Source organism: Pipra filicauda, unplaced genomic scaffold, assembly GCF_003945595.2.
Source record: "Pipra filicauda isolate LSUMZ 115617 unplaced genomic scaffold, ASM394559v2 scaffold43_size3849885_pilon, whole genome shotgun sequence".
Taxonomy (NCBI): Eukaryota; Metazoa; Chordata; class Aves; order Passeriformes; family Pipridae; genus Pipra; species Pipra filicauda.
Window position 1 is genome coordinate 2,549,523 of NW_024104576.1, and position 24,460 is coordinate 2,573,982.

Consider the following 24,460-nt stretch of genomic DNA (forward strand, 5'->3'; position numbering starts at 1 on the left):
GGACAAAAATCTTTATTCAAGTTGCATTATCATGTAAATTGGACACAGTAGCAATCCTAACTTTGCACCCAATTGTGTAAAAATATGTTCATATTCATATAATTTCTGCTATGAATTGATCTTAGTGTTTAGTTCTGTTCCTCTTCCCACTTCATCCCCTAAAAGAGGTGGCAGAGGGAAGCCTCAAAAGCTAGGGTGCTGGCAGTGACTTTACAGGCACACTTAGTCTGAATGACGACTCAGTGGAAAAATATGGAAATAGGTATTGCCGAAATAACTATTCTTTCTACATCACACACCATCTCCCTAAACTTTAGATGAAAGTGTGAAGAAGATTCTGCTTTAAGGTATGGCACTAACACCACAGTTTTTCACCTCTTACATAACAAAGCTATACTACCAAAATTTTAACTATTTGTTTCCAAAGCAGGGGAAAAAAAAAGGAGAGGTGGTGTGGGTGGTGGATGGCATATACGTTGGGGAATGGACTACCAGAATGGAGTCTGCTTAAGAAGGCTCTAATACAGGAAGAAAGAGAACTAATCTCAGTGACGCAGCCCACTTGTTATCACTAACTTAAGTGAGAGTCCTATCCTCTCTTTGTCTGCTCTTTCCCCACAACCACCAGTTCTCAAATATAGAAGAAAGGAAAGAGGAGTATATAACAGAAAAGGAAGAAGAAAAATGTAAGGGTGAGATGTAAGCTTAAAGTTACATGTAAATCTAGACTTAGTTGTTACCTGCATACACTGCCCTTGTACCAGAAAGGGGAAATATTGAAATGATGGCTGTTTCAAAGAACAATGTGAAAACTGGGAGCTCTTAAGTGTAAACATGTTCATTTCCCTCCCCAAGAATATCAATTCAAATGGCTATTCTACAAACATATACTACTTACTATTTTTTTAGCAGTAGAAATCTAGAAACATCAAGTTACAAAAATCTTCACTAACACTTCCAAATTTTGCAAGGAATTAAGGATAGGAAATCACTATATGTTTCCTTTGAGATATGCAGGTCTTTACCAGCAAATAGCTAGGTTATGTGTTTCCTTTCACTGTGCACTTCTAAATCCTGCATTGGTTGCTGCAAGTTAATTGAAATGCCCAAGTACTCTCCCCCTCCCTTCTACTACAAAATCTCTTTTTTTTTTTTCTTGGGTTGTAATAACATCCACCATACCTGGAAAATGCTTTCCACAATCCTTTTCCCTGTTCCACCCTCCCATTGACTTTTACTAACTTGAAAAAAACCCCAAACATTCATAATCTTCTTACATCACTAAATGCAAAGCAGGGGAAATATAAAATTATGCTTGTGCAGGAAATTGTTACAACTGCACTATTGCAAGCAGTTTAACACAAGTTGTTTTACCTGAGAAAGATGGGAAGTCAGCTTTCCACAGTTTCCTGAAAAGCACAGAAATATTAAACCGCCACAGTTGAACAGATGGAATAAAGTGCAACTGACTCCAAAGGCAAAACAATACCAGGTTAACTCTCAGAAGCATACTAAAGTACTTTAATCCTTTTGCATCCCTTTCCACCTCTCGTCTGAAACAACCTGAAGGCAATACAGTATTTCCTCAATACAGAAATGCAAGCTCCTCAATGAAGCAATAGAAATGCCTCTGCCACAGATCAGAGACTTGTCATTTGCATCATCGTATGTTCCCTCACCTGGTTCCCCTTTGCATTACTTAATATAAAGTTAAATTTCACATAAGGCAACCGGAATTTCTCCCCCCCTCCCCAAACTTTTACTCTGATTTTTCATAGCAAGTAGTGCACAGGCTAACAGGGTTGTTGTGCAAAGGTGCTTATCAAGCCCACACAGTACTCTGTTCAGGGGTTGCCAACTAAACAAATCTAAACTTTTTTACTATGCAAATAATTTAATTGTCTCTTATCCCCTCCACTCCTCAACATTTTCCATCCTGGTCATCTTCAGGACTATACACAGATTTACATCCCTGATGGTCCTGACTTCAGAGGAAGGACCAAAACCCATCATTGTGTCTACATAGGAATCCCTCTCAGACTCACTAGTCTGTCACACTCTTTAACAAACTTTAGTTGTCAATTCCTCTTATCCCCCTTTCTAGGATGTAAATAGAGAGAATTCATCCTGGATCATAAACCACTACTGGCCCCAAGGCAGGGCACTGTAATCATATAATCATGTAATTGCTAAAGTTAAACAAGACTTTTAAGTCCAACCATTAGCCCAACATTGCCATGATCACCACTAAGCCATGTCCCCACGTGCCACATCCACATTTTTTTGGAACATTCCACCACTTCCCTGAGCAGCCTGTTTCAATACCTGAACCCTTTCAATGAAGAAATATTTCCTAATATCCAATTTATAACTCCCCTAGTGCAACTTGAGGCCATTTTCTCTGGTCCTGTCAACTTGTTATCTGGAAGAAGAGACAAACTCTCAGCTCACTACAATCTGCTTTCAGGTAGTTGTGGAGAGTTCCTCACTCTGATCTCCAATCTAAACACCCCCAGCTCCCCCAGCCACTCCACAAAAAACTTGTGCTCCAGACCCTTCTGAAGCTTTGTTGGTCTTCCCTGGACTCGCTCCAGCATCTCAATGCCTTTCTTGCAGTGAGGGGTTTAAAGCTGAATGCAGTATTCAAGGTGCAGCCTCCTCCGTGCCGAGTACGGGGGACAATCACTGTCCTGGTCCTCCTGACCACACTACTTCTGATACAAGTCAGGATGGCATTGGCCTTCTTGGCCACCTGGGAACTCTGCTGGTTCATGTTCAGCCACTGTCGACCAGCACTCCCAGGTCCTTCTCCACTGGGTCGCTTTCCAGCCTCTCACCCTCAAGTTTGTAGTGCTGCGCAGAGATGTTGTGACCAAAGTCCAAGTTCCCTCTTGTTGAACCTCAAAAACTTGGTCTTGGCCCATCAATCCAGCCTGTCCAGATCATTGTGCAGAGCCTTCCTGCCCTCCAGCAGATCAACACACCCACACAGCTTAGTGTTATCTGTGAACTGACAGAGGGTCCCCGCATCCAGGTCATTGATAGAGATACTAAACAGGATACTAACCCCCAGTACTGAGCCCTGGGGGACACCACTGGTGACCAGCCACCAGCTGGATTTAACTCCATTCTCCACCACTCTCTGGGCCTGGACATCTGACAGTTTTTTGCCCAACGAATAGTGCAGCTGTCCAAACTATGAGCAGACAGTTTCTCCAGGAGAATGCTGTGGGAAATGGTGTCCAATACTTTACTGAAGTCCAGGTAGAGACATCCACAGCCTTACCCTCATCCACTAAGTGGTCACCCTGTCTTAGAGGGAGATCAGGTTGGTCAAGCAGGACCTGCCTTTCATGAACCCATGCTGGCTGGGCTTGGTCCCTGGGTTGTCCTAATGATAAACATGTGATAAATTTCAATATCCAGTAAAACTTCTAGTTTTAATAATGTGGTGTTTTTTCTATTAAATTCTTAATGTATCTTTCTTTCATTTGGATACAGTCTCTAACCAGAGTCTCAACATCTAAAAATAATTCAGGTAAAGAGGATTAAAAAGATTCAATCAGTGAAATAGGTTTCAGACTTCGCAGCTGACAAAACTTATTTTTCAATACCAAAATACTCTCAGAAAGTAAGACAGAACCTAGGAGAATATCTGAAAAATGCTACCATCTAGTATCCTACACTAATACTGTATCTTCACATTAATATCTCTGATGAGCAAGCAATTTTTCAGCACAAATCAGAACTCAGTTGGTCAATTCTGCAGTCATGAAGTATATTTATGCTACTCCACCCCATTCAGACCCAAAAGAGTGTATTCACTGGAACGGGTTTTTTACCTTCCTTGCGGTGGGTTGTATTTGCTGACTAACATTGCTAAGCTGATGCTCTGCTTTATTCAACTCAGTTTCTAAACTCACATGTATGGTCCTATGAGATACTCATTCCTCTCCATATTTTGATGACCTCATTTCGGTTTCCTGCTATAACCAACACACATGAAAGCTACTAATACATTTTTCAAAAGGAAATGTTAATAAATGTGATTCTACTACTTTTCAAACAAACTTTAGGTAGACTTTCTGGTTTGTGTTAAAGTTTATTTTCTGACACAAACAAAGATCACAGTCCACACTAAATAAAAAGTGAACTCAGCTGGGAAATGGAACTTTTTTAGCATGTAATATTTTTCAGGCACACTGACTCCAAATTTTAAGTAAAATATAAGGTATGCAAAAACATCACACAAGGTAGAGAAAGATTAAACAAAGGTCTGATAGAAAGAAGTTTCCTCAACATAACACATTATGCCACCCTAGAGTACTTGACTGCAGAACTGCAGCACTGAGTTACTGAGCAAGAACATGACATTGATTGTTATTGTCCAAGCTCATTACAATATGGCAACACATAATAGCACATTTTAAAATACAGTTTTGCATAAGACTACTTGTAATACAAAGATCCTCATACTGAACATATGTAAGTATAAATACAGTATGAGCATATGTGCACATGATGGGTTTCCTTCAGAAAGGGTAAGTTGCAGGTAATTTAGTATCCTACAAAATTATTCTCCTGGAAATCAACATTTACACAATGCTATGCATAAAACAGGTCTTTCCCCCCACACACACATATATTGCTATCAAATCACACTATCAAAGGTACTTAATATTCATAACACATTCAAAACTATTGATGTTAAAAATTAATTGAAGAGCAAACAAAAAAGCTAGAAAGACCACCATAACCATGAGAGAGCCTATTTATTGAGAAAAACATACCAAAAATGGTATATCCTAAGGAATTGTCAGAACTGTCAAGTTTATGGCCTCTCACTACTATTTACTGAATGCACACCACAGAGGCTGTAGTTTTCTCATGGTTCATACCTTCTTTTTCCATTCATACTCATTTATGAATATACAAGGAGCTTCATAAAAGACTGAAGATCCATTATGCTTAATACTGGATGCAAGTTTTACATATTCGAGAGACCTTACCAAGTTGTCAGAAAAGTTTGCTTAATTTTCTTTTTAAGACCTCTTGGAAACACTCAACACATAGAGGATTACTTTTAGATGACTAAGTGAAATGATACCTATCTTATCTCAACACGACCATTACCAGCCACAGGCTTATCTAATGGTAAAACCTGTGTGGGAATTCTGCCAGCAGCTGTACAGCTATCAGCTACCCAAATGTATTACCTTCTTATATTTGCAAGTGAGAAAAACTTTTCAGACACAAACATATTATAGTACTTGTTTTCTGTGTTTGGAGAATAACGGATCTGTAATAGTGTGGCAGTGAACATAAGTAATATTTGTACAGAGGATTAGTCAGCACAGATGGATTGTTCAAAGGATATTAAGAAAAAAATGGAAACATGAGAATAATACTAAAGTTTATCTCATTTTAATGTCTATCAATTCAAAGAAAGGGGAAAAATAGCAATTTTTGGTAGATTTCGTGATCAGTCAGCAAAAGAAAGAAAGAGCCATTTAAAAAAAAGTGTCTGGCCCTATTTAAGGACCAGGTACGCTACAGCAGTGCTAAATTTTCACAGAAGCAGCCAGTCATTCTCTAAAGCAAAGTGCTAGCACACAGCTGCATGATGTAGCAGCACCACTCCTGCATGAATGCTTGGGAGAACACCACCATTCTGAGGAGACAGGTTGGAGAGATCAGAAATAGTCTAAACAAATAAAAAGACATTGACATGCCAGAGATATGACTAATCAAATAAGACAAACAGGAGCCAGATATGTAGGGGGGGGGTTCTGCAGCATTAGGCAAATATGCATAAGCAATCCAGAGAATGAAAACCCACATAAGCTAGTTCCAAGTACTAGGAAGCCTCCTTATAGGTAATTTGCATAAGACAAAATAATTTTACAAAATACATTAGCTGCTGAAGACTCTCTATGTTTGGAATTTTTCATTTTCATCAAGCAGAGTCAGCTAAATAAAATATGTCTAAATAATTTTTTTCATTTATGTTCAACTGTTTGGATGTACAGGAATAAACAGTCTAAAGTCCAACAGGAGGAAAATAACTTTTAAATGGTGTTCCTTTGAAATTTAAAAATCAAAATGCGTTCACCTCCGAAGAAAGCCAACTTATAATATTTATCAGCTGGGTTTAGAGCTCAGCATTTTAATTCTTTTCAAAATCAGCATCATCTACTTTCTGATATTATTACTTAGATGTAAAGATCATTTTTTAGATACACCTATGACTGAAGTTTCTCATTCTTTTTGCATTACGGTTTTCTGGCAAACTTCAACTATATTCTCGATATCTTTCTAGATAAAAATATCATTTCTAGGGACTCAGTGCAGCATTTTGCTGCAGAAACAACAGTTATAGAGAGTGTGGGTTGCTTATTTCCTAATATTTCTAATTCTAATAACTCTATGATCACTGCAGTTCCACTGCAGGACTTCCACAAGATGCAAACCCCCCAAATTAGTCACTGCATTAAGCTGTCATCCTTACCATACTTCCCTAATAGGAGGAATTGGATAATTTTCCCCATATAGTAGATGATCCTTGAAGCAGACAAAATATTGTGATGGGTTTTATGCATGGCATATATAGCTGCCTGCTGAATACCCAGACATATGCACATTATAAACACATATAAGTCAACAGGAAGTTGGGAAAGTCTGTCAAAGGAGCTTAGCATCTGACTGAGACCAAAGCAATCCAAGCCTTTCTTCTTTATAATGGTGACAGATATAGCTGAAGTAAAAGAGTGGTCAAGTTAGCAAGCATATGACAAATATAAGACACTAAGCACCCTTCTGTACTGCACCCTTTAGATGCCACGGGTAGTGGTGCTGGTGAGGAAATTACTTACAAAATTTATTTTAAAAAAAATCACAAGTAAGAAAATGGTCATAATATCAAGAAATCTATTCAGTGAATCCAGGAAGCCTCTATGTGAAGAGAACCAAAGCACCTCAAGCAAAGACAAAAGCTTCATATAGATTCAATTTATTTTACTGCCTACAAAATCTGGTTGGGTATAAAGTCTTTCTCAGTACAAAAAAGAACTTCAAACTTGAAGCTTCAAATTATGTTGTCTCTAATAAATCGATAACATTTTATCTGTATTGCAGATTTGTTCTCTTCCTATCCACCCAATATGCTGGCAATGCACAGTACCTTTCTCTTTTCCACAGGTTTCTGAGGCAATTGTGTTCAATTTTAACATAAAGAGGTGAAGACTGAGCAGCACCAGTAGCTGAGTCACTAGATATGTTTGTTCTTTCCAAACTGCAACTCCTACTACTGTTGGCACATTCTCTTCTTCATCATCAAGGGGGGATTCCTGAGCAATATTGGTGACATCATCTGTTAAACCAAAAAAAAAGAGATTTAATACAAATCAGATTTGATTGACAGCTTTGATGGTAGCAATACAATGGAAAAATATTTACACAGGGTAACAAAATGAAGCAGAATAAGATATTGCAGAAATTACAAGTGTGGCATCTTATTTCCTTTAAAACACATGTGCAGTGGTGGCCTTTGCTAGATGGTCTTCAATGAAAGCATAATGGAAGCTGCTAAACTACTTGGCAATTAGACCAGGTCAATCCAGACTGTTAACTCAGCCTAGCTAATACTAAGTTTGTATTCCATTTCAACACAAGCTACTGGGTTTTGGACTACAGGCCTAAATTACCATGTCACATACAGACTGGCCATTGCCATAAATCTTGTACCAAAACATATCAACATAAGGAAGTTATCATGTGTCCTTTGAAAATAGGTAAAGATTGAATTTTCAAAAATCTGAATTCTGTTCTCCTGTACAGCAAAGACAGTGATCACAATTTCCTCTCTGAAAACAAAAAACTGAAAGAGAGGTACAAAGCCTTAATATTGTCTTACTTCACATTTCTTTATAACATTTCAACATACTTTTATCTTAAGAGGAAACAACAGAAGCATTCAAACTTTTGCTGATGTTCACTACATGTTAGTTTGGATTCATATTTACCATGCACAGAAAAATCTATTTACAGAAGTAAAATTATCATTATGGAGATATCTTTATGGAAAATAGCAGACTGAAAGATTAAAGAAAGTCAAGTTCCTTAACAAGTATCATCTACCTCAGTTTTCCTAGAGTCTCTAAACACCTTTAACAGCATTTTTATTTACGCTGTGGAGTACAGAAAAGAAAGTAAGGTCTCCTCAGTAATAAATCTTCTCATGGTATACCCTTTATGTTAAAGATTGAGGCCAAATGAACTGAACAAGGCAAACAGATTTCAGCAATTTCTTAAGCAGGCATGGCCATACAGGATCTGCAAAGCAGAGGGCTGGCAGATAGGACACAGAACAGGTCAAACTCTTGCCTTTTGGGCAAGAGAGCTGGAAGCCAGACAGAATACCCTGTCTGAACTTCAATGAAACATGATGGATGTGTCCACTACCATGTCCACTTTTCAAGTCTTCACAAATAGCTGCACTTCACATAAAATACTTCAGGATTCCATCCAATGACACCAGTCCCAAAAACATAACTCCTAAACAATTTCCTTTGCTGGGAAATATTGCACTTATCTCTAGGGCTTTGTTTAAGGTTACCAAGTAGATTCTGTTGTTAGTGGATTGAAAAATAAATCCTCGGGGAATTATTTACCATCTTATTTGTTCAATAAAAACAGCCGTCTAGGTAGTATTTAATGGAGAAAGAAAGGAAATCTACACACTCATTTCCTTAGGGCCAAATTCATAGCTGTGAGAGAATACTTTTGAAGAGGATGAAAGTACAGCTGGGGCCAGATCATGGCAGAAGATCAAAGTGCTGAAAGAGCTTAGTCAGCATATTTAAGTAGCACAGGACATTGGAAAGAGGAATTCAATTTATTTATATAGCAACAAACCTCCTCAGGCAGAGACAGAGGCCAAGAACCTCTATTTTTTAATTACGTCAGATATGTCTCCCTTCATCCTATCTTCATCATTCTTTTTGAGTTGCCCTGTTCTTTAATATTCCAATATTGTTTTTCCACATAAAACAACATTTTTTTTCTTTCTTCTGGCTTTCAGTTAGCAATCTGAATACATCTGAACAAAAAGGAAAGAGAAGGTTTTCCCACATTAACATGTAATGTAGAAACTCCTAAGAGAAAGCAAGAATTTTGTTGTCAAAGACAAGTAAAGACAGCAATCAGGCCAGTAAGATGACAACAAAACAGACCCATACCCACAAGTCTCAAAAGAAAAAAAAAGATAGAAAACCACAACTCCAAATTCCAAAGTTATCCAGACAATTTGTCGACCTTGAAAAATGCACCTATCTTTTAGCAGATGTATTCATTCTGCAGTATCAATTCTTCTAAAGGGGAATTTATTAGATTCTAGAAAGCTCATTGTTAAGATTAATAGTTGTATTTAAATTCTTTAGTAAATTTGGAAATAAAAAACATCTTAATAATATTATTGGCCTCACTATATAAAAAGAACAGCGTTTACAAAAGTTTTGAGGGAAGTATGAAACACAGATCTAGAATCTGCATAAGTTACAGTAATAATAGCATATTAAAAAAATATATTGATGTGACAGTACTTAGTTTTGAAAGTGGATGTTTCAATAGCATAGCATACCAGTGAGATTAAAAAAGAAGACTAATTGGCAATAAGTCTTGCAAAAACTACAGCAAATTTGAAACATTTAATTATGCCAGTCACTACAAGTTGTTAGAGTGCTATTCACAACGAATTACCAGCAACCACTGGAAATTTACAACCCAATAATCCTTCAGTAATCTTCCTATAGCTTCTTAAAAAATATCTTAATACAAAAATAACTTAAAATAATTGGATACTTAATTTCTCACTTCTAGCAAGTGCTAAGCTAAACCTATTTCTAACAGTGGAGAAGGATAAAGAGGGGAAGCTGTTACTGTGGACATGGATCTGTTAATCTACAAACAAACAGAGCATAAACTATAGCTGCTGAAATTCATTCGAACTCAAAATATACCATGCACACCAAAAGCTCCTCAAAAAACCCATACTATTATAGAAATAATTTGAGAGATGAGCTATGTTTGATAAATTACTAATTTTACTCAACGCAATAAAGTCACCAACATGTTCATATCCTGTAGTTACGGCAGTGCATGCTAAATAAAGAAAGTTGATCCACTTGTGTTCTTTATTATATAATAGCTCTCTAGAAAAAGTTCAAGGTTATAAAAGTGAAAGGGTTTTTTCTGTTTACATGGCCATGGCTTGCAACATTTGTCAACACTTCCCAAATAGTTAGGAAAGGCTCGAAAGGATTTAAGGTTGTTTGTTCAGGTTCTTTAATCACAAACTGTAATACACAGATTCTTTGGTGAAAATTCTGTTTCTCACACGTTACTCCATCGTGTCAGGTAGCATCGTATCTTGAGAGCAACGTAAGTTTAAAGGTAAGAGAGTAAACACTGATGCCAGCCTCCAGCTCTTCCTTGGGATTCCCAGAATAGGCAAAGCACTCAGATGCTCAGAGATTTTAGTCATATCTGTTCACATGGGAAATCTTAGACCATTTTAACTCTTAAACATTGAGTGTATTACTTGCAGAAAGTTTAAAAAATAACTACTAAGGTGGACAGATATTTTATATTTCTTCTTGGATAATAGAACAGCTGAGGACAATTCCTCTGGCAATTGGGGTAATGTTGCATACAGTCCATATATGCAGAATCTTCTATCTTCTATCCACTAAGGGGTGGAGATCTCAAAACAACACCTTTTTCTGCAGAAGAGAGGTACTAACCCTTCCTCCTGTCCTCCACACCACAAATAGGAAGAGGCTGGGTTTAACCATAATCTTCAGAGCAGGAAAAATAAGATAAACTGCAAACCCATCCTTAGCATGTGGTAATAGCAAAGCAGTTTCCCTGAATATTTTGGAAGTCCTCCCTATATCCTTGCACAGCTGATCCACATTTTGGAGACCTTTTGGAAACAAGGCTTTTTGGTTTTAAAATTACTAAGCATAAAACAAGGTAGACAGTGATAAGACTGACCCAAATAAAAGGCAATTTCTTTGGAAAAACAGTGCTGAACATATCTCTGAATTCTCTGCAGTAGTTGCGAGGAATTTCACTTGGCAAATGTTTTGTAACAGGACTGTGTGCATTACCACTGTCTTTTTATCAGAAGTTATTCTAATCAACAGAGAAGGGAGGGAAGGGGTTCCTTCTTACTACCAAATGTTCAAGGATTAAAAAAGCATACTTCTTTCAAAAAAAAATTACATTTTACTACGGTGCTTTGTTTTCCACTCTAAAGCTTTATATCCATAATATTAATTTGATTTATAACTTTGCAGTAAGAGATCTATTTGTCAAGCATACAAATTACATGCAAGAAGGCTCCGACTTCCCATTGTTCCCTCCAGTCTTTGATTTTGAAGACTGTGATATTTGCTTCAGTACCAGATTCCCTGGGATTCCCAGTAGAGCAAAGAATTTATTTACACATCAATAACTGTAGCACAGATACAGCCCTTCATGAATGAGATTTAACATGTCAGCAACAAACACTTGTGCCCAATATTGCTCTTTCCTTTACCCATTTGATCTCTGCCTAATATACAGTATTACAACCAAAAATGTGCTGTCTTGTGCAGTGGTTGCACCAAAAGCAGACTTGGGGGAAAAAAACTGAGATACTTAAAGGGATCCCCTGAAAGCAAAGAAAATCTAAATGGAGGCTTCAATGAGAATACATCATGGCCCGAGGTAGAAATCGCACAGATCATGCCACAGAGTCAACCCCTTTCAACACAAAGACTTGTGTCAAAAAGGCAAATACTGTGGCATGACCTTTATAGACCACTCTACATATTCTCAGCAACATACACTGTGCAAAATGCATAACCACCATCTCCATCCTTTACATAGTGAACAAACTCAGAGAGGGCAGAATGACTTCAGAAACTTTTTGTTACTTCTTATTTTCAGTATCAACTTTGAAGTTGATATAGCAGAAATCAAAGACAGGATAAGCAGCAAGTTCTTGCCTACAAATACTCCTTTGATGACTACCAGGAATCCAGATAGAAACTTTTCTGATCTCTTCTTTTTATTGTAAAATAACTCTTTGGTGGACAAAACACAAAATTTGTATTTGGATACTGGAAACAATGACAGATATAAAAGTAATCATTCCCTTTCCTCCTCTGTATTGCAGCTTTCTGTTTTGGCATCCCCATAATAAGTCACCCTTTAGGATCATTTAAACTTCTGTCAGCAATGGTGGATTACCAAAAATAGGTCAAAAATTCAAATTTGTTTCTGAGCTGTTCTTTTTGCCTTACTGTAGATTATTATGCCACAATTCCCAGATGGAGGGCTACAAATGACTGGTAGGCAGTGCATCATGAAACAGTGCTTTCATAGGAATTGATATCATTCCTGCCACCTTGCTGTTTTAATTGGATTGTCAATGCAAAGACAAATCTTCCTACTCTTTCTCTTTTTTTCTGAAGTAGGAAGCAATAGGAATTCTTGAGTGTGTGTTTCAGAAGACTTTGAGTGTTACTTACTTGTACAGTGGACTTAACACCATAAAACACATTTGGAAAATAAGTTAATCACAGTATTTAATATATTTTACATGACAACTGTGGTGTGCAAAGTGGAGGACATAGTTGCTTTTGTGTGCAAAACTAGGCAAATCTAAATTCTCTGTGTTACATAGTGCTTATGTGTAATAAAGTTATACAAAAACTTTCTCAATAATTAAGATGACTGGGATGAAGTAGTAATTGGGTGAGGGAGAGCTATCCATGTGAAATTATGTCCTTTAAGACTACTATAATTAACTAATAAAGTTATTAGTTACATTCTGTATTCATTAAATATCAAGCACATTAAAGTTTTAAAAAAACAGATGCAATGAGTTTTCAGTGAGCATGGCTAGAGACCACACAGCCTCACTCACACTAAGAACCAGTCTTCTTATACATTTAAAAAAAAAAAAAAAAAGATCACTCAACATAAATATATTTTCCCCAACACAGATTTCCTTGCTGAAGGTTGAGACTGGTGACACCACTGGTGACAAAGTTTATGGCCTCTTTTTGTTCCCAAGTCTGTCAAAGGAGCCAACTTACTTCCTGGAGGCTTTTCTGTCTGAGACCCCTTCTCTCACACCAAATAAACTCCTAAATAGATTCCATACAGGTAAGAGGTTTTAGGCTGCTCAGACCTTACAAAAATAGACTATCCTTTTATGTGTATAACAGCAATGTTGATGTTACCACAGGACTTATATAAATCTAAGAGAAATGGGAGCATCAAGGTTTCTAGAATCATCCATACTACATCATCTCAGCAAAGTATAAAACTGGGGGGTCTAGTACTTTAGTAGGACCAGTGTTGAATGCATTAAGAAACTTCCTGAAATATTCTTTTCTTTATACAGTCTTAAACACAAGAGAGTTTTAAGAACCTGTAAGAACAAATTAATGCTCTTCAACACCCTCTCTATAGTCTTCTGTCTGACGAACAGATCCCAGGAGAATTTCCAGCCATGCACAGGCTTCAAAAACAGTTCTACACAACCCTCATTCCTTGGTTTGATACCCCTTGCTCTGTCTTCCTGGTGCTACACCAGTAGAGGGTTCAGCTCACACAGACTCTATAGGGTCCCCATTTGAATGGGACAAGAACGGAGATGTTGGGCCACTGCTCTATATTGGCAGGGTTTGGCTTCCAGATGAGTTTCAAGGTGCTACTTTTTGTGCCCTGGACTTACCCAGCAGTCAGAGTTATTTTATCCCTCTCTTATACAGCTTACTCATAGATATAGGCTGGAGCAATGAAGGTTTACAAGAACATTTTTCTTCCCTACTCCCACACACAGTGTTCAGGGCTGCCTTATCAAAGTGACTGAGATTGCTGATGTAAGATCACCAATTGGACTGGCCCTCAAAAGGAATACAAACTTACTCACGGACTCACTCTCTTCCTCACTATTTCAGATACTAGAGATATTTCACTTTAGAAGTCTGAACAAGGATTCTTCATATATCTGTCACTGATAAGGCAATTACAGGCATTTGTATGCCTAAAGTCCTTTACACAATGGAAAAGCAAAGGTTTCAGTTTCCCAAAAGAACTCCTACTCTTTCAATGGTCCTCCACAGAGCCTAGTATTTATAAAACTTGACTCTAGTGCAAGATTTATTGGTCTATTCAGGCCTTTTAGCTTCTCTCACATACGGCTTGCTTATTTGCTGTTTGGCTTCAGTAATTCATGTAGTATATAAATATGTATGACATTAATTTTACATTTATATGAGCAAAAGCAAATACATACAATGGCCCTCTAAAGAAACAACTGGATTCCTAAAGTCTAAACAACCTCATCTGTTTCTTATATCTTAACTCTGAAAATCCTTTATGCAAAGGCTAGAATGTATTTATTTAACTTAACTTTTACATGATTAATTAAAAAGTAACAAAGTTTCACATCAGCATTTGGTATGAGTTTGAAAATTGCCAAATGTGACCATTGTTACAAGTAATAGTGTTTGCTTTTAATTCCCTAATGTACTTGTAAGAAATTTGCACTACATCACAACACTAATAGTTCCTGGTATGTGTCTTATTTTTCAGAGGTTTTGACAAACTTGTCACAAAACTTTTCTTGAAGCTCTATGGCAGTCCTTCCCTTTATAAGACAGATCCTGAAATAGATAAAATATCTGTGAAGCTAAAATATATTCTCTCTGAACAGGATCCGTAAAGAGGGGGTAGAGAAGATGTCAAAGACCAGTTACAGAGACAGTCCACCATCATGCTACTATCTCTGTTTCTATAAGATGTGCATTCCCAAGCACAGACATGTATGCAGACAAAAAGTCATATCTAGTCAAATTAAAAGTAACATTAAGTTATTCTATTTGATTTTTAAATTTCATCACTGGCTTTCCTTAATACTCTTTTGGCTTTCTAAAATACAGTCCTCTTAATTTTGAATCAGTATTGGAGGGTTAACCAGCATATACCCTAAAGTCAAGAAAGCCAAAGATAATGTCATTCCACACCCTGTCTACAGACCAGTTAACAATCTTCTCTCACAGATCTCTCCTCTCTGTCCCTTACATATACCCCCATCTTCCTTTTTATTACTGACACACGATGCCTACCATAAGGTAAATAAAGCATGACACAAAACAAATAATTTACTTCCAACCTGCAGTTTCACAGAACTCCTCATCCAAGAATAACTACGCAGGTCATTGCTAGTGCTCCTCCTTTGCAGTCAGAGCACGCCAAGGGAAGAGGTTTACACAAGGTCACCCAATGACTCAGCAGCAAATTGTGAAAGGGACTTGGGGCAGCCCAGTCGTGTGTGCTTGGTGTAACTGCAGCTCAGTTGTTAACCCTGCCTCGGCAGAAAACCGCGCTCCCATACCCAAAGGCATCAGTTAGCTCTGTGAAGGTACAAACTGAGCACCCACTCTGAAGTTAGGTTTGTAGCCTGTTCTTAGTAAATGCTTCAGTTCTAACAGCAAAGTTACAAATATCCGCATTTTCCCAGAGTTACGTGGCAGCTATGAAGCACGGAGTTGCCGTGTGCACAATGAAGACTTCATTATGATAATAAAAATGACACAAGCTTGTAAGTCTGTAAATTCTGTGCTTCTCAGTGCTCTGTTGCAGATTTTGACACAGACTTAACGTTTAATAAGTATCAGAATCCAGCTAGCCTATTATTCCACTTACTCATAAAAGGGATATTTTTCGGTTCAGAGACAGAATGTTAAAGGGATTCGCAGGAGGAGACAGTAAAAGTTTCCTTCTCCTAGAAATGTAAGGAAGTTCAATTAAACAATGACCAGTGTAACAGCTTGAAACAGGCACTGTTTGATACAAAGACACCACTATCTTTCAGTAAAGGACTTCACGCTAGTTTTACATGAACAAAGAGCTGCTTCCAATTAAAATCATAGTAATGGGTTACGGGAGAAAAAAATCCAACACAAATGCTCTTCAGGTACTTGCCGTTATGGAACAATTACCCAGTGCTAAAATTACATCCCTCTCCAGCCACTTCACCAAGAGCATTATAAGGGAGTGCTGTAGAGATGCAGTAATGTGTAAGAATGATGGCTGCTGAATTCCAGTTCTCTGTTAATTCCAGCCCAGTTATTTACCAAACTGAATTCTTCAGATATCTTTACCATGAGTCTGATAATGGCACACTTTACAACATATATAATTTTAAAACTATTAAGGAAAATGTATCTACCAGTTAAAAGGTATTTGGGTAACCAGAGAAGCAAAGAAACAGTGGTATTTCTTAAAATAGGCAATCAATATATGTTGATAAGTGTAACTTATCTACTACAGATTTTTCAGTCCCTAAGACTGAACACTGCAAGCCATCTTTCAGTTACTCCTACATACAGAAGAGCAAAGGCCTTTGACATTTTTGGTTCTTCAGTAGATTTAGTTCTTCAATTCAATAGCAGCACCAAAGCCACACCCCACATGTATAAAGGAAAGCCTAAAACTATTGTCACAAAAACTGCCAACTCAGTATATGTTTCTTTTAATTTACAATATTATATTCTCACTCTGCCCCATCTCCTCTTCTCCCATCTTCACATTCTAAAGAGAAGGAACTGTCTCTCTTTTTCCCATTGGAGACAAACACCTCATCACTTCTTTCTATCATCCTTATCACATTAATATCCTCTACATGCCATGAGTACTACATATCTTTTCTTCTAGAGATGTTCTGGCTGATTTACACCTAATAAAGTCAGAATAGGTCTTCTTAGCTCAGTATAAGCTGGCCTTTGAAGGTGGTTTCTTGTGTTTTAGACCCGATTAAAGGCTGCACGCCCAAGACCCTGTCTAACTCTTCCACTGACATCAGCTGGATTTAACAGAAGCTAGGCAAGTGTCACTGCCTGCACACATTGCCTTGCCAGTACCAAGAGTCACTGACCTTTCCTGAGGAGCAAACATCTACAATCAATACTGAAGAAAGTGTGTTGGAAGGATTTTAGTCAGTAACGAACAGAAAGGTAGGAATCCACTGAGTTATATTTAACAGAGCTTTGCCTTCACTATTATATCATTAAGTTTTGCTTCTAGCCTCCCTAGCAGGAGATGAAAATACTAGCTGTGAAAATCTGTGTGTCCTAAAAATATGGCTGCCATAGCCTTCTCAAGATACCATTAGAGACACTAATCTTGTTCCACTAAGTAAATTAAAAGTAGAAACACACTTACGAAAGCCTGAGTCTGAAATCCTTTTTTTTTCCTCTCCTAAAACATTTTTATCTTATATATATATAAATTTACATACACACAATAACACATATGCTATACACCAAAGCAGAATGCTGTCATTAAATGATGTAGCCAGAAATGCTTGCAGATTTTGGAGGGACAGTTCATTTCTTGGACCTAATACTCTGGTCTCAGCCTCAGAAGCAATGACCCCACCAAAGCGTTACACTGGTGTTCACTAAAGTCAGGAGGAACTTGAGCTGGAATGTGCAAAATCCCAGTAAAACAGCCACATTCCATAGCAGTGACATGGGGAGGAGCCAGCCTGAAGGGCACTGTGCATATGAGACATACCCTGGTAGGGTGGGTTTTCCTGTGCCTGTTACACTCCCTTCAGCATTTCAGAGATCTGTTCATACAAATGTGCAAAACATCCACCTCTCAAGAACACAAGTATGGGGACCAGACAGAGACACAAACCTGCTTCTATCACCTCCACAAAGGAGTTCCTTGCAGTTCTCATTATCATGACGTGTTGAGCTTAAAATCCTTGCTGGCCTGCCTGTACTAACAGCTCAGCTTATTTTACTTTCCCAGCTCACAAAGTTCAAGCTCAGCATACTTAACTGCAGCTCAGTGTTGTTCTGTCATTTCCATGCCTGTGCAGAGTGAACCATCCCCTTTCTTTTGCTGGTTCATTCTCTCATATGCACACCTTTTTTCGATTTTTTTTTTTAAATGTTCTGTTGCCCTACAAAATTTGGGGGGGGGGGGGGAAAGGAGCAAGCCCAGTTCCAAGAGAAATGTAAATCTGCTTTAAACTTGTTTGCTCTATAATAAGCTAATTTTGAAATTAATATTCTAACTTTATGTTCGGAAATATCAAGTCAAATTCTTTGCAGTACCAAAAACATTGTACCAAATATTTTTATTTGGAAATCAGTTAAGATGGTTTATCTCAAATAAAATTATCTGCAATACTATCTACAACCAGATCTGTTTTCTTGACAGAGTTAAAAGAATTAATTTATTTTTCACTTTCTTTATTACACCACCTTTCATGAAAAACATAAAACTGCCATAGAACACTTTGGTTGGAAGGGACCTGAAAGATGATGTAGGTCTAACCCCCTCTGTACGGGCAGAGACCTTCAGCTAGACCAAGTTGCCCAAAAAACTTTATGCAGCATTATTATCTATAACTTGAATGCTGAACAGAAACGTTCTGGAAAATTCTTTGCCTGGTTTCAGATTTGTTTGTTGGGGATTTTTCCCTTTGTTTTTCCCAGATCTGATAAATCACTTGGCTTTATACCACCCCTTTTTTACTGTGTATTTATATAAACACCTCCCAGTAAATAAAGTTTCAGATGAAACAGACTGCTGCTTGAGTCAGCAAAGATATGCTAGAAAAAGAGAACTAACATATGCATGCTACTATATCAAAGTATCCATATTTATTAGGCATAATGGAACAGTAAAGTCAAGGAAAGTGCAACCATCAGCAGAAGCGCACATGTTGCTGATAAAATATATTGAAGGCATATAAAAGCTGGCTTATACTTAGTCCTTATCTACACAGTAATAATTTATATATTTTTATATATATATTAAATATACATATACACATCCAAAATGGGGGTTTTTACCAACATGACAGTTCTTATGCTTTTTCTCTCTTAAACAGGAAAACGTATCATTTTAATAACATGTCATTTAGAAGTCTTTAAGGAGTCAAAATAGGTAGATGTATACTTTGAACTTGCATCTCTGGGATGGATTTCCTCTGTTAAAAGGTAGGCCTATACAGGACTAATGCTCTGGACATTACCATTTATGTGGTAGTGTCCTAATTACCACTCTCTGCGCCAACCAGGGTCTTGGGTTTGCTGGTTTTTGTTCAGTACAGCACAAAGGCTTTTAAGGAAGCTGTTCACTAGGTTGCATGTATCCATCATAATTTAAAATCTAACAGATATCACAATTCTTCATTTCCACATGTATCACTTTAAGCAAAACTGCAGTAAATTTATTCTATCATACAGCCAACATTCACCCTAGAAGCTCTTTTAAATCCTTATGGGATTCCTCACAGTGCTCTTCAACAAAGACAATTGGTTTGCTGAAAGCATAGCAGCTGCTGTAAAACAAACAAAATTCAATTAAACTTTATACCGAAATATGGCTAAGGGTGAAATGTCATTGTATTTCAAATTTGATGTGTTCAAAGCTAATTAATTTCAGACCACTGAATACTTAACAAAAAGGAGAAATTGTTTTTAAAAATTTTTAAAATAATTTACATAAGGTTAATTGGATACAATATGTGGGACTTAGTCATCTAATTATTATCAATCTTTAAATACCAAGCCAAGCAGTAACATTTGGGGAAAAAATAAAATTTACCTATAAGATAGTTGATATTTTTGGGTACTATTTCACACAGAGGGTTACAGAAAGGAAATCATCACTTTATCCTCTGGCTGCTGTACTGCAATAGGATAAATTATCCCTTCCCTTTTGGTTTCAATGTTTTTAAAATATGTCTTAGTACAGATACAAGCAATTCATCAGCATGTTTGCAGAGGGAGGCAAATGATTTACTATTCTCCTATGCATACACTACTTGTTATTCAAAGCTCCAAGAAACTTAGTAATTGTGGAAATTTTAGTGCAATCTGCTCTAATTCCATAGGCTGGAGGTATGGAATAAAAGGAAAACCCCTTAAACCACTCTTTGGGAATGTGTTATTAACTGAAGAATATCTCCAGTTATTCTTATTAAGGAACAGATTTACTTAAAAAAATTCGAAGTACTATTTACATAATCCCAGTAAAAACTATTAACGTTGAGAAAATTGATGATTGACCATTTAGAACTGAGGTTATCATTCACAAGCAGCACCATAGATTTCTAAGATAGAAAACAACACTTAATGAATCCATAATATGATGCATTGATAAACAGAAATCCAGGTTAAAAGTTGATACATAATATTCTAATATAGCACAAAAATATATTTACATAACATACTGTATTTATAGTCCTTTTTAAAATATTTTTTTAATAATTGGTGGTCTCCAAAATGAGGTCAGAATTAAAACAATATGGGCAAGTAATTTTTTTTTACAACAAACATGAGAAGATAGAATAACTTTTATTCAAGTCAGATCTTGTCTAAACCACAAAAGCAGGATAACAAGTTATAAAACAGCTGGGTCCTGCTAATTACTATTTGTAGATTTATTGGATTTTGGCCTAATTAAGAAATTTAATTAAAATCCAATCTACAGCACAGATGATAACTGTATTAAGCACAGCAGCTTGCTGGCTTTGTTGGATCATTAGCGCCTCTCGGTGAACATCAACTGCGGGGCACCACTCTCCTGGGCAAATATCCCTCTGAGCCTCAGCCCTGTGCCCAAGGCAGCCACCCAGCTACGTGAGCACCCCCCAGTGCCCTTCCACCAACTCAGAAATCACCACCATTACTCACAGCACCAGAGAGAACAGTAGCATTTCTCAGAGCATTCAGATAGCTGTAAACCAACAAATGCATCCAGTAAAGGCACTTAGACGGGTTTTTCATTAGTCTTAACACCAGCTTTCACGCTTCTTAGCTAACAGCCAGTAGGGCATAAGATACCAAATTGGAATTCCCTTTAAAGAAAGTTGAAATACAACCATGCATCAGTTACTCTAGACTTAAGTAAAGCCTTTGGCACTGCCTCCCACAGCACTCTCCTGAGGCACTGGCTGCTCATGGCGTGGATGGGTGCACTGGAATGGATATTTGGGCCCAGTCCTCCATCTAGCAGCCAGTCACCAGCGGTGTTCCCCAGGGCTCAGTACTGGGGCCAGTCCTGTTAAATATATTTAGTGATGACCTGGACAAGGTGCACCCTCAGTCAGTTTGCAGATGACACCAAGTTGGGTGGGAGTGTTGATCTGCAGGAGGGCAGGAAGGCTCTGCAGAGAGATATGGACAGGCTGGATTATTGGCTCAGGCCAATTTTTTGAAGTTCAACAAGGCCAAGTGCTCAGTCCTGCCTACAGTGCTACAGGCTGGAGGAAGTGTGGCAAAAAAGGACCTGGGAGTGCTGGTCAACAGCAGCTGAACATGAGTCAGTATGTGCCCAGGTGGCCAGAAAGGCCAGTGGTATCCAGGCTTCTATCAGAAACAGTGTGGCCAGCTGGACCAGGGCAGTGATTGTCCCCCTGTATTCAGCACTGGTGAGGTCACGCCTCAAGTGCTCTGGCCAGTTCTGGGGCCCTCAGTTCAGGAAGAACACTGAGGTGTTGGAGCATGTTCAGAGAAAGACAATGGAGCTGGAGAAGGGTCTGGAGGACAAGTCTGTGAAGCAGCTGCAGGAGCTGGAGCTGTTCAGCTTGGAGAAAAAGAGGCTCAGAGGAGACCTTATCACTCTCTACAACTCCTCAAAAGGAGGTTGTAGCCAGGTGGGGGTCGGTCTCCTCCCAGGTAACAAGTGACAGGGCAAAAGGAAATGGTCTCAAGTTTCCCCAGACATGAGGAAAAATTTCTTCATGGAAAGGGTTGTAAAGCATTGGAAAATGCTGCCCAGAGAAGTGGTGGAGTCATTATCCCTGGAGGTATCTAAAAGATGTGCACATGTACTGCTTAGGGACAGGGTTTTACAGCAGTGCTGGGTTAACAGTTGGACTCAACGACCTTCAAGGTCTTTTTCAACTGAAATGATTCTATGATCATATCTATATATTATGTTCCATGGGTAATAAAACATTTTTTATCTAAAAAAATTTCAATATAAAAAAGAATGAGCTTGAAAAATTAGTCTAGAATTATGCCTAGTAAAGTTTAGGACAGGAAATCCAAGAAGGCATTTTTATGTTATCACATCTTTCCCAGACGATCTAGAGGGTCCCAAGTAGCGCTGTAATGGGTTGACCCTGGCTGGATGCCAGATGCCCACCAAAGCCACTCTATCACTCCTCTCTACAAGTGTACAGGGGAGAAAAAATATAATGAAATGTTCATGAGTTAAGGACTGTGAGAGATCACTCACTGAATACTGTCACGAACAAAACAAACTCAGCTCGGAAATATTAACTGAATGTATTACTAGCAAAATCAGAGCAGGATAATCAAAGTAAAATAAATCTTAAAAACACCTTCCCTCCACCCCTCCCTCCTTCCTGGGCTCTACCTCCTCCCACTCAGCAGCGCAGGGAGACAGTGAATGGGGATTAGTCAGTTCATCACACGTTCCTGCTGCTGCTCGGGGAGAGTCATCCTTCCCCTGCTCCAGCATGAAGTCTCTCCCACCGGCAATGGTTTTCCACAAATTGCTCCAACATGAGTCACTATTCCATGGGGTGCAGTCCTTCAGGCACAAGCTGCTCCAGCGTGGGTCCCCCACAGGGTCACAAGTCCTACCCAGGAAAAACCTGCTCCAGCATGGGCTCCTCCACGGGCTGCAAGTAGATCTCTGCATCCCTGGGCTGCAGGGGGACAGCTGCTCCACCACGTTCTGCACCACAGCCTGCAGGGGAACCTCAGCCCCAGCGCCTGGAGCACCTCCTGCCCCTCCTTCTGCACTGACCTTGGTGTCTGCAGGGTTGTTCCTCTCACATGTTCTCACTCCACTCTTCCCTGGCTGCAATTACATCTGTGCAATAACTTTTTTTCCTTCTTAAATATGTTATCACAGAGGCATTACTATAATTTCTGACTGGCTCAGCCTTGGCCAGCGGTGGGTCTATCCAGGAGCCAGTTGGCATTGGCTCTGTCGGACATGGGGGAAGCTTTTGGCAGCTTCTCACAAAAGCCACACTTGTATCCCCACTGCTACCAAGACCTGGCCACAGAAACCCAATACAAGCACATACCCATAAATGCTTTCAGGAACTTAATAACATACATGGGTCTCAAAAGGCAGACAAACTAGTGCCTAAAGCATATCACATCTGCAAACAGGCAAATCACAGCTGGTATGTTCAAGAATAAGCCTCCCATGTGAGGTGATTCCCATCATCACCTTCAGTCTAAAGTACTGCATCCAATTTTGTGCAGAAAGAGGCTATTTAAGACATCTAGATAAAAGCCATGAGAAACATCCTAAAAGAAATGGCTGAAAATAATTGGGATTGTTAACCTTGAATAAAAGAAGACAGAGAAGTAACAATCTTTGTATCTGTGAAAGGTTGTTACTAACAGAAAAAAAGAATAAAATCCTCACTGAGTTAACTGGGAAGCAGATGATAAAGGAGTTAAGACTTACGATAGATACTGCAAGGGAGAGAAGGGAATCAATAAAACTGGTTAATGAGAGAGAGAGAGAAACTAGAAAGACATATCAAATCTTTCTGAGGAGACATCTCCTTCAGGCAGGCAGTTAAGAACAGGTTGAACAAATATATCGTGGTGCTTTATCTATCCATCCTGCTGTTAAGAACAATGAACCAAGTAATTTCCAAATCTTTTTTAATTCCTTTACAGATTTTTTTTTTTTTGGGGGGGGGGGCAAGGAGTATGGATATATAAATTTATCTCTGCATTCCATGTCAGTTCTGTAAGAGTACTTCTCAACTGTCTTGCCACTAATTTAAGGGTCACTTAAATGCAGGCTAAGATAATTTGATTGTTTAGAGGACTCTCAAGGCATCTTGAAAGGGCCATCATCTAATGTTCACTGCACTTGCTTTATCACCATAGTTGCAGTATTTTTTGTGCATGCTTTAAACACAGCACTGTAGAGCGGGGCTTCTCTCTTTTTAGGGGCAGAAATTAGCCAGGGTACCAAATTTCAATCGAAACCACACATTGTCTTCATTCATTTTAGTTTATAACTGAATGTCTTTAATCACCTGGGCTTGAAAGTCTACACATGAAATAGGAAAAAATTTTTTACAGAGAGAGTAATCAGACATTGGAATGGGCTGCCCAGGGAAGTGGTGGATTCACCATCCCTGGAGGTTTTTACAATGAGACTGGATGTGGCACTTCCTGCCACAGTCTAGTAACCACAGCAGTGTTGGATCAAGGGTTGGACTTGATGATCTCAAACATCTTTTCCAACCCGGTCGATTCTATGATTCTAAGAATGCCAAAGATTTGTTAACTCAATACCTTCTGAAAACAGCTGTACATGACATAGAAAACACACACAAATAGATGTGCTCACACGTTCTGGCACA

General features: G+C 38.4%; 1 protein-coding gene across 7 annotated transcripts in view; it reads right to left on the reverse strand.

Annotated features, from left to right (window-relative positions):
* Positions 1-24,460, reverse strand: part of JAKMIP1 (janus kinase and microtubule interacting protein 1) — a 161,565-nt gene that overhangs the window by 99,619 nt on the left and 37,486 nt on the right. For all 7 annotated transcript variants that reach the window (XM_027736209.2, XM_027736202.2, XM_039385841.1 and 4 more), the window contains one exon: positions 7,181-7,369. The gene's annotated coding sequence lies outside the window, so the exon portion shown is untranslated. The remainder of the gene's footprint in view (positions 1-7,180; positions 7,370-24,460) is intronic.